The sequence below is a fragment of the Procambarus clarkii genome, chromosome 64, assembly GCF_040958095.1.
Source record: "Procambarus clarkii isolate CNS0578487 chromosome 64, FALCON_Pclarkii_2.0, whole genome shotgun sequence".
Taxonomy (NCBI): Eukaryota; Metazoa; Arthropoda; class Malacostraca; order Decapoda; family Cambaridae; genus Procambarus; species Procambarus clarkii.
In genome coordinates this window covers 9,567,213-9,577,714 of record NC_091213.1, presented here as the reverse complement: position 1 = coordinate 9,577,714, position 10,502 = coordinate 9,567,213, and the positions used below count along the sequence as shown (strand labels likewise).

At 38.8% G+C, this 10,502-nt stretch overlaps 1 protein-coding gene and 1 non-coding gene across 2 annotated transcripts in view; both read left to right on the top strand.

Annotated features, from left to right (window-relative positions):
• Positions 1–10,502, top strand: part of LOC123769065 (lachesin) — a 320,744-nt gene that overhangs the window by 94,227 nt on the left and 216,015 nt on the right. The gene's annotated exons all lie outside the window — the stretch shown is intronic.
• On the top strand, positions 2,662–2,743 carry TRNAS-GCU (transfer RNA serine (anticodon GCU)). The gene has a single exon. It is a non-coding gene; the product is annotated as a tRNA-Ser (tRNA).

The window sequence follows — 10,502 nt, the reverse complement described above, 5'->3', positions numbered from 1 at the left end:
TGTTGAGCTGATTGTTGAGTCAGTTCCTGACCACCAATCTTTGATCATTTTGTAGTAAAATGCTGTGACTATTTTCATTACTCGTATATCTGCATTAACAAATTAATTTTTGAGTTAGATTAAAACCATTTCGTCTAATCTATTCCAATAATTGACAGATTTAACTATCAGCAAGTTATTTCCTATGACGAAACTACTCATCAGAAAATACAGGAACGACGACGTTTCGGTCCGTCTTAGACTATTATCAAGTCAGGAAATAGACAATGGAAGAACAAAATATACAAGACAAGAAAGTGAGATGCAAGGTGTTCCTCACCTTGCATAGTCTTTCAATTTCCCGACTTGATATTGGTCCAAGATGGATCGAAACGTCGTCGTTCTTTCACTTTCTGATGTGTGGTTTGGTCATTAAATCTTCAGCCACGTAGATTCACCGTTTACATTTTCCAACGTCTGCGACACTCATCTCTGGCTCTGTTTACATCCAGATTTGTGCTTCCTAGCTGTCAACAGTGCCTCTTTTTCAACTTTATTGTCATTTGGATTTTGTATGTCGTTATCATTTTCCTGTATATTTCCTCTCCTCCAGTGAAGGTAGGTAATGTCCATAAAGATTATAATAATTATTATTATTATTATTATTATCAGACAGACAAACAGAAGGCAGATAGACAGATAGTCGAGCACACAGAGACAGGACAGACAGACAGACAGACATGATGGCACAATCACAGAAAAAACGCACCAACTCGAAATACACCATTTATTATATTGATCTGAAAGCATACAAAATGGGCCTTGTACTCACATAAAATTGACCAATTTGGAGCTCAGGCTATGACCAGCCTCTGGAATCCTGCACCAATTAATTGCCGAGAGATTCGAACCCCCTTTTCAAAGTATCCGCAGTGAGGCAGTTTTCTCAGCAATATTTGGAAGTTTCTGGTGGATGTGAGGGAGGAGGTTTTGACCCTAAGTTTCTGGCCATTGAAGTTTTCTTCAAAATGTTTCATTTGGTGAATAATTTCTCTCTGTGTTTTATAATGAAGCTGCCCTCAAACATGCTTATCTACGTGTTACATTCCCAGAGGCTCATTGTAAACATTATTTGATACATTTTCTTCCCTGTTGCTTTAAAAATTATATTTTATGTATTTTTCAGTAAATACAGCCAGGCAATTATTAGAACGAATCGTCGTCTTTTTTAATGATAAGTTTTAAATAAGAATATAAAAATATAAAGAGAGGAAGAAAATTAAAGAGAGATTGATCGAGTGAAAGAAAGAGAGAGAGAGAGAGAGAGAATGTGTGTATAACAGTATAAACCCCCCTACCACCCCTTCCCCCTTTCCCCCCTTTCTGTCTATCCTGGAGTAAAACAGACATTGGCAACTGTAGGTTTGTTGTTGTTGTCCAAAGCCCGTTCTTTCAATTCTGTTTGTGATGTTTACCTTCCCTTATCTGTTTGTTCATCTCTCTCTCTCTGTGTTTTCTTATCTTTTCCCCCAGCTCTTCTTCCTACGTATATATAAACGACTCAATGTGTATATATGTGTGTTTACGGGGAAAATATAAGTATTTACGCTTGAATGTCTGGATGTTTTAAAGACTAAGTATATTTATATGCATGTAATATTTTACGAAAGTATGTAGTCACGTTCCTAACTAGATGTTCTTACTTAACTGTGGTGCATTGTTCAGAGTTATCACAAATTCATATCAATAGACAAATATATTATCAATCTGGATTAATATGTCATCTAAAGAGCTCGGCAATCTTTCTATCTAAAACTTATATAGCTTTTAACACCTTCTCAGTTCTCAGTTCTCTGTCAATGTCTTTCTCTCTCTCTCTCTCTCTCTCTCTCTCTCTCTCTCTCTCTCTCTCTCTCTCTCTCTCTCTCTCTCTCTCTCTCTCTCTCTCTCTCTCAGCTTTTCCCTTCCATTGATGCGACAACTCCAAACATTAATATCAATTCTCATCCTTTTTCTCAACTTGCCTTGTATATCGTCTACCATTTGTCTTCCTCTTTGCGGCTCTTGCCTCCGTCTGCACTTGTCGGTTATGTGAATAAAAAACTTATCCTTCAGAATTTACAGTACACATAGCAACAATAGATGGAATGAGCAGAATATGATCTTCTACGCACAAAAATTTCAAGTTTTGTACCGTTGGTTAAATAAAGAACATACGGAAATCTGCAACACCCTAACCTAACCTACTCTAAATCTAAATAATCAATCAAAAGGGAGAGAGAGAGAGAGAGAGAGAGAGAGAGAGAGAGAGAGAGAGAGAGAGAGAGAGAGAGAGAGAAGTACATCGAGAAAGATTTAACAAAAAAACATGTGACACTCTCTGGTGCCTTGAATCTTGGCCTTGAAACTGTTACTTGACATTGACTTTTTGACTTTGAGCCTTCCCTTTGACCTAGATGTTTGACATTGGAGTTTTGGAGGTTTGGAGTTTTAGCCTTTGCCATTAGCTTGAAAACCTAGTCACTGCCTAACGCAATTTGCTTTCAAATTAACATATAACGTTGTATTGTCTCGTACTTAAATTTATAACCAGTTTATATCTCACATACACGCTCACCACACACACACACACACACACACACACACACACACAAACACGCCACGCCCGCGCGCAAGGACGAGGACGAGGTGGCCGAGTGGTTAAGGCGTTGGACTGCTAATCCAATACGGTCTCCGTGCGTGGGTTCGAATCCCATCCTCGTCGGAACTCCAGTTTAAACATTTTATGACAAAGAGTGCTGGGTAGACAGGACACCACGAGCGTAGCTCTCATCCTGTAACTACACTTAGGTAATTACACACACGCTCACCAAACACACACACACACACACACACATACACACACACACACACACACACACACACACATACATCTGGGCGTGAGAAAGGATGTTGGTCCGGACGGAATCTCACCATGGGTACTGATAGAGTGTGCAGAAGTTCTTTGCTTGCCACTCTCCATAGTGGATAGTAGGTCACTGGAGACTAGATACCTACCAGAAATATGGAAGACGAGGTGATGTGGTGGAGGCAGACTCCATACACAGTTTCAAGTGTAGATCTGATAGAGGCCAATAGTCTCAGGAACCTGTACACCTGTTGATTGACGTTTGAGAGGCGGGACCGAAGAACCGAAACACAACTCGGTGAATACACACGCACACACACATTTTTTAAAACGATAATCATGGTCAAATTTAAGAATATCACCTTAAACTACAATTGTGGGCATAAACTAATTATATATATAATCAAATAACGAATAAATAATTATTGTATCAAAGGAAAAAGTATAGAAGAGATTGGTCTAAATTACACGATCGTCTCGATCGTGTATCGTCTACTCGATCGCATCCTTCGACGATATCACAATTTGTAATATTCAGCGTTGGTCATCCCGGAAATAAAAGACGTATCTAAGTGATAAGTGCTATTAGGAAAGAGTGCGATTACTTCCTGGAAATTGTTATAAGTGAGTCATTCACAGCAAGACTTATGGAAAACTGTTCAGATAACGAGCATCACTGCAGATAAGTGAGGAAATATCATCCTTCTCGCTAACGATCTTAAATTATTTCGCCTCTTTTTGTCCTCTTAAAGCGAATAAATTGGCACTTCTAGTGAGTGATTTCATTCATAAATAAGGCCCCCAGATGCCTGCAGGGATGGGATAACACATCTGAAATGATAACGCATGTTGCTGAAGGCAGAGAAATTGATGAGTCTCTTGAACTAAGATTAACGGGGACGTCTTAGAGATAAATAAGTATAAATCTCTTGTGAAAACCAGTGTCATCACACCCAGGAGGACTTACGTTTTTAAGTGATTTTTTGACGCCCTGTTATCAAAGGTTTTAATGTTTGCCTTTATTACATTTCTTAATTCTTACATTGTTTATCTATTTGTTTATGGGTCTCCGACTTTATCTCTTTTTATTATCTCTGTCTATTTCTCTTCTTTTTCTGTATCTGTCTGTCTTTGTCTCTGCATGTCTTTCTCTCTCTCCCTCTCTCTATTTCCTTCACTACATATATCTCTATCTCCATCTTTTTCTATATCTATCTGTCTCTACCTCCATCTATCTCTACCTACATCTATCTCTAACTGTGAATCCCCCTCTCGTTCTTTAGTTCCCAATAGATATAATTCTTCCTGCGTTGCATATTCAATTGCACGCCCCAACCGGGGCCCTGACCATACCTGTGGTGAAGGCTTCCCATTTTGATCAACGGCTTCTGACGTTTTCCTGTTTAAAGAATTTTTTGCTTTATTCTGGTTTTGGGTTTTTTTGTTTAAAGCATTCGTTAGTTTGATTTTCAGTTTTTTAATTGTTTTCGATTTTATTTTGTGTAAAGCAAATGAAAATGTATTTTATTTAATTTGTTTGGTGTCTGTGAACATGTTTTCAAACGTGTGTGTGTGTGTGTTTGTTTGTGTGTGTGTGTGTGTTTGTTTGTGTGTGTGTGTTTGTATGTGTGCGCGCGCGTGTGTGTGTGTGTGTGTGTGTGTTTGTTTGTGTGTGTGTGTGTGTGTGTGTGTGTGTGTGTGTGTGTGTGTGTGTGTGTGTGTGTGTGTGTGTGTGTGTGTGTTTGTATGTGTGCGCGTGTGTGTGTGTGTGTGTGTGTGTGTGTGTGTGTGTGTGTGTGTTTGTATGTGTGTGTGTACTCACCTAGTTGTGCTTGCGGGGGTTCAGCTCTGGCTCTTTGGTCCCGCCTCTCAACCGTCAATCAACTGATGTACAGATTCCTGAGCCTACTGGGCTCTATCATATCTACATTTGAAACTGTATGGAGTCAGCCAATATATATATATATATATATATATATATATATATATATATATATATATATATATATATATATATATATATATATATATATATAATATAAGTTCCAAGAGGTTGTCAAAGCCAGGTGGTGGTAATGGAGGACGAGATTCCATGACCTATAAAAACACTCCTATACGGCGTGCGTCTCCAATAGCCTCTGACAACCAAGTCCAACTCCTGGCCTGCATGGGTGGCTTAGTAATTAAGTCCGGCGGAACTGCTTTTACCGACAGGAGAAGGGGAGAGGGCGTGCCTCTGGCGCCTTAAAACCAGCTTCTCCGGGTAGATGGGACTCGTTAGCCTCGGAAGGCAGCCCATCTAGGGGAAGGAAACCCCTGATTGTAAACCTCCGCTGCCTTGCGGCCATACCCCTCTTTTGGGAAAGGCTTCAGGTGTCAACCTCGAGTAAAAATCCGGAGTTAAAGCCCCTAAGGCAGTTCGTTGTCGACCTCGTTCTGGCAGCTCCTGCGACGTTGCTGGAACCATGTGTATTGGCATTTGCCTTTCCATTGGATAATGTCAGCAATGTGGAGAGGGGGACCTGCTGCATGGGTAACAGCTTCTCCTCCATATCGACCTACCCATGGAGAACAACCAGGGCGCAACTCCATAGTCTCCCGAGACTGAAGGATGCCTACTACTGCTATATGTATATATATATTTATATGTATAATCTTTGTTTGCATTGATTTATTTCAAAATTTGCCTGCTTACTTATTTATTTTAAAATTCGAGTAGAGAAAATACAAAAATATTTTGGTTATTTGCAAAACAATTTTGAGCTCCAATTAACTCTGAGTAATTTGGTTGGCAGGTACGACACAAAACTCACACGCACACACACACACACACACACACACACACACACCCCAAAATGTGGTAAAAAAAAGTTACGTTCCATATGGAAATCTCGACTAATTATGTTCATTAATATTATTTAAACCCTAATGATTGAGGCAAGTACACTACGGGCTCACCATAGCCCGTGCTACATGGAACGTTTTGTTCCAGGTAGCAAATCTTAAACAACAACAACAACATGATTGAGGCGCTAATGCTTCGTCGTAACTGTGTAGACAAAAATAGTTTGTTATTCCTTAAGAGACCGCCATCTATGGTGCTTTTACTCTGCCTTAGACATTCGTAATTGTGTTTTGAACGTTAAATACGAGGAGAAAGGGAGGGAGGAAGAGAGCGGCGGTTGTTAGGGCCTGGCTCGGAGCAGGGAGGAGAGGTAGGAGAGGAGGAATTGAAGGAGGATAGGAGGAATTATAGGAAGAAAAAGAGGTAGGGAGGGAGAGAGACAGTGAGAGAATGATGAGGACAGTAAGGAAAGAGAGACAGGAGTGAAAGAAGGGAGAGAATGGGTGTAAAGTATGGTGTGAGAGAAAGAGCAGATTCAGGAAGGGTATTAGGAGATGAGTTACTCAGGAAATGAAGGTGGAATAAGAACGCAAAAGAGGAATTCAGTGAGAATGGGGGTAGGGAAATATAGGAAAAAAATGGAAGGGATCTGGAAGATATGGTATCAGAAAGGAAGGGAATAGATATGTAAAGGATGAAACGGATCATAATGGGAGTGAAGGAATCAATAAGGGAAAGAAGGAATTACGAAGGGATCAGCAAAACAAGGGAAGAAATCTGGAATTAGAGCAGCATTGATAAAGGTAGGTAAGGAAAGTGGAAAGAAAAATGAGGGAGAGAGGGAAGGATAGATGTTAATTATGGGTGAAGAGTCAGCTTTATCTGGTGGAAAAAAAAAATAGATTACTCTCTCCCCTAGACTTTGAGGCAGGTATTAGTGTCCGACTTACCTTTTTATAACTTTTTCTTCTTGTAGGGAATTGTTCTGAAGATTTGGGGATTTCTTAGTGAACTTGTATTAAAGATTCTGGACTTGCTTCAACTGGTATTGTTTCAGACTTCTGAAGAGTTGCTTTGGGGAAATTGTTTGGATTTTCTCCTAACTTTATTGGCGGAGTTATTGGTCTGTGAGGATCTTACTAACCATAGTTGGATTACATGAAGGACATTATTTATGGAACTTCATTGTTTTCCATGGCATGTATTCTGCGGATTCCGGTATCAAGGGAATGTGTGTGTGTGTGTGTGTGTGTGTGTGTGTGACACACACACACACACACACACACACATATGTATATATATATATATATATATATATATATATATATATATATATATATATATATATATATATATATATATATATATATATATAATATTTGTATGTATATATATATGTATATATATATATATATATATATATATATATATATATATATATATATATATATATATATATATATATATATATATATGTATATATATATATATATATATATATATATATATATATATATATATATATATATATATATAATTCTCAAGCTTTTGCAATATTTGTGTTAACGTTGCAGTAAGACATTTGCTGATCTTTTAAGTCAAATCAATCCTCTGTTTTCGTCCGTAAACATCGTCATTAATTTCACTAACTTTTGTGAGTGCTTCACTCCGCCTGAGAACTAATTCGAAACCAGACAGAAGGCCCAACAAAAATTCTTGAGATTTGTTTCAAGGTGGTTCACTAAATGCTTCTCTTTAATACCATAAATAAGTTAGTTTTATGAATCAGTCTTTAATTAGTTTTTATTATCAACTTATTTAATAGCCATTCCTGATGGTATTTTAAAATCTTTTGTTATTTACGAGAAAGTATTAAATGTATTCACAATTTATAGAGATATTCTCTTTACTCGTCTTCTTTCAATAGAAAATATGCTAAATTTCTTACCGTTTTAAACATAAAAAACATCCATTTGGGCCAAGAACTTCCTCTTCCCTTAATTTTAAAACTTCCCAAGAACATTTCTTCCATCATTCACACTGTGTAACTTGGTGTAACTTTACATTCAAAGAAACACCGTAATATGATCTGAAACTCGACGCGATAATTTCAGCTGTCACATAACTCTGCAAAACTTCAAGAGTTATATCTTTCCTTTCTTCTTGCGTCTTTGACAAAGTTTTGCAATATTTCGGCCAGGGAGCGGCAGGTGAGGTAGTAATCCTGGCTTGCTCATAAAGGTGTTAGCGCGTGCCGAGGGAAGCAAGACAGAGCGTGGCGATAAATGACTTTAATAAGTGTGTATGTGGGTAGGAGAGGAGGGGGAAGAAACAGGTAGAGGATGGATGAAAAGGTGGGTAGGAGAGAAGGTTAAGGAATGATAGGAGGAAGAGAAAGGAGGGGAAAGATGGGAAGGAGAGAAGTGAGGGAAAAGATACAGGTTGATAAAAGAGGGGAAAGATGGGAAGGTGATGATAGAAGAAAAGGATACAGGGAAGAAGGGAGCCGATCGGCCGAGCGAACAGCACGCTGAACTTGTGATCCTGTGGTCCTGGGTTCGATCCCAGGCGCCGGCGAGAAACAATAGGCAGCGTTTTTTTCACCCTATGTCCCTGTTACCTAGCAGTAAAATAGGTACCTGGGTGTTAATCAGCTGTCACGGGCTGCTTCCTGGGGGTGGAGGCCTGGTCGAGGACCGGGCCACGGGGACACTAAAAAGCCCCGAAATCATCTCAAGATATATCTCAAGAAGAAGAAGAGAGTAAGAAATGAGATGGAATGAGAATGTGTAGTAAATGACATAATTAAATTTAAATTAGTTGGTACAGAAGGGATGACATACGAGAGGAAAAAAGAGATGGAGGGGAATTAAAAATGAAGGGGATTTCAAAGGGAGGTAACTGTAACGAGGATTAGAGATGGAATAAAATAGAAGTAAGGTTATGGCATGAAGGAAATAAGGAGGAAGAAGAGGAAGGAACGGAGAAGATGAAGGGAAATAATGGAAATGATGGCAAGAGGAAAAATAATTCATCAAAGAGGATGAGAAAGGTGAGGACAGTAAGGTGTTAAATGATGGTATAGATAGGTAGTGTTGGAGAGACGAGACAAGGAAAAAACAAGAGGACTTAAGACGCAGAATTTGTTTAAAAGACAGAGAGAGAACACTGTTATGGAGAGATATAATGATTGTGTTGGAGAGAGAAGGATTGTGTTGTAGACATTTTAACTTTGTTGGAGAGAGAATGATTGTGTTGGAGAGAGAAGGATTGTGTTGTAGACATTTTAACTTTGTTGGAGAGAGAATGATTGTGTTGGAGAGCGAATGACGGAAATGTAGATGGAGAGGGAGATCTTGTGGGAACTACGAGTAATTAAAGATAATTTATGGGTATAGAATATAATATGGATAGTAGAAGGGGAAAATGATCTTTTGTAGAGATCCAGGAAAAATTTATGTTTTAAGGAGACCCAGAGAGCAGCCGAGAACGATAGAGTAGAAGCGAAGACAACAAAAGATGACTATAAAAAAGGAAGAAAAAGATATAATAATGATTCGTTTTGTAGGGGACAGGAAGCCTGTGTATATATTTTTAGGAATGTATCAAGGTCTCCCAAAGGTCGAACTACTGATCCTCCCGAGGATACAACCCCAAAACAATTACCTTACTCCCGGGTACTGATTTACTGATAGGTGAACAGGTTAATTAGGTAAAAGGAAGCGTGAGTTTCCATTTCTGTCACCCCCGGGAATCAAACCTGGGTTCTCTGATTGTGAGTCGTGAACGAAGCCGACTATATTACGAGGAGATAGAAAAAACGAACATAGACTTTTAAATAAAAATTTATACAAATGTATCTGATTCACTAACAAAATCAGATACATTTGCTAATAGATTTAAATCGCTGTGACACCCATTAACCAAAAAAATAAAACAATGTATGCGAGAACATAAACGATAGACATATAATTAAAATAAACGCGAACGAAACTTGGAATAAGCACAAAAACAAGATGTCGAGCGTCGAAGTTCTTAAAACAAAGCTCAAAGTTAACATGGGTAGAAGTCCGCCCGTCCTTCAAGTCTGGTTGTTCAGGGCCACGAGGAACATTGACTTTTAAAAAGGCCATATATTTTGTGGTTAACGCCAGCGCTTATTTTCTCCTCCTCGTATTTAGGAGCTGACATTTGTGATGATTAACATTACGTATTATACAATGATATAAAAAAAAATTATTCTTTAATCAAGATCTAAAGATACACCACCCAATATATTAGAAAAGTAACACAAAACCTGGAAGCATTCGTCCCCATACTAGTGGAAAATGTGAGATGAGAATGCATGTCTGGAGGTTTACCTCCAGACATGCATTCATGAGAGAGAGAGAGAGAGAGAGGGGGGAGAGAGAGAGAGAGAGAGGATGAGAGAAAGCGAGAGCTGAAGTGACAGCCGGAAGGGAAACTTTAGCAGTAGAAACCTTAAACTAAACTTGGAGGCGATTACCTCAACACCGGCAAGATTTTAGGGGGTTCGGAGGGATAATGTCACCGGAATCATGAGTTACAGGAACCGTCATCTATCTCACAGTGTTTTGGCTCCGACAACGTACCTCGATTTATTCCAAGAATTTCCATATAAATGGCCATTCCTCTCGGTGTTCTTCGGCTGCTTCTCTAAACTACGACAGATGCTTCATGACACTGAAGGCCTCGTAACGATTAAATTACATAGTTAATCAGCATCTGGAGACCTAAATCTTGTTTATG